Raw genomic sequence first — 759 nt, 5'->3', positions numbered from 1 at the left:
CGCCGATTCAAATCCTGCGGCCTCAGGGCGCGTGCGCATAGCGGGGGGCGGGAGCCCGAGCATGCATTCTGGGAGTTGTAGTTTATTACTGCAGGGAGGACTCTGCGTGAAAAGCGGTTAGGGAGTAGTCACGAAAACTACGACTCCCGTCATTCAAGGCCAGCGATTCCGAGTTCCGGATTGGAATTTAAATCCCCCTACACATCTTGAGTGTAAAAGGAACTGAGGGTAAGAGAAAAACGAACCCGTGAGAGAGTGGGAGAAAAGAAAGCCGACCGGTAGGGAAAGCAGGTTTTGAAAAAGCTTTAAAATTCATGTAGTAGTTATCGTGGTACGCTCCCACAGTGATTTACCAACCGGGAACTTGAAAACGAAACCAACCTAACAGTTCAAGACTGATTAAAACAGTGCCAGAAACAAAACCTGTCACATCGACTGGCTAGGAAATACTAAGATTTTTGGAACCTATTTAGAATTGCAGGAGAGAACAGTGATACTATCAGGTTACAGGAACCTTGAATTGAACTTTATGCGTTGCCCTTTCCAGATAGCTGCTTGCAGCCACTTATTCGGCAAAGCCAGCTTTACCCTATAAATGAATAGGATTTGAACGACGTACAGAACTAAATTGTTCTGGTTTGAATAAAAAGCTAATATCAGAAGTTGTACTATCTCAATATTGGTGTATATCTTGTGAACGGTAAAAAATAAATCGAAAGACAATGGAAAGTCTAGAGAGTAGATATTAGACCCATTTTG

Source organism: Bos javanicus, chromosome 9 (genome assembly GCF_032452875.1).
Source record: "Bos javanicus breed banteng chromosome 9, ARS-OSU_banteng_1.0, whole genome shotgun sequence".
NCBI lineage: Eukaryota > Metazoa > Chordata > Mammalia > Artiodactyla > Bovidae > Bos > Bos javanicus.
The sequence above is the reverse complement of the archived record's forward strand: the minus strand, read 5'-3'. Positions refer to the sequence as shown.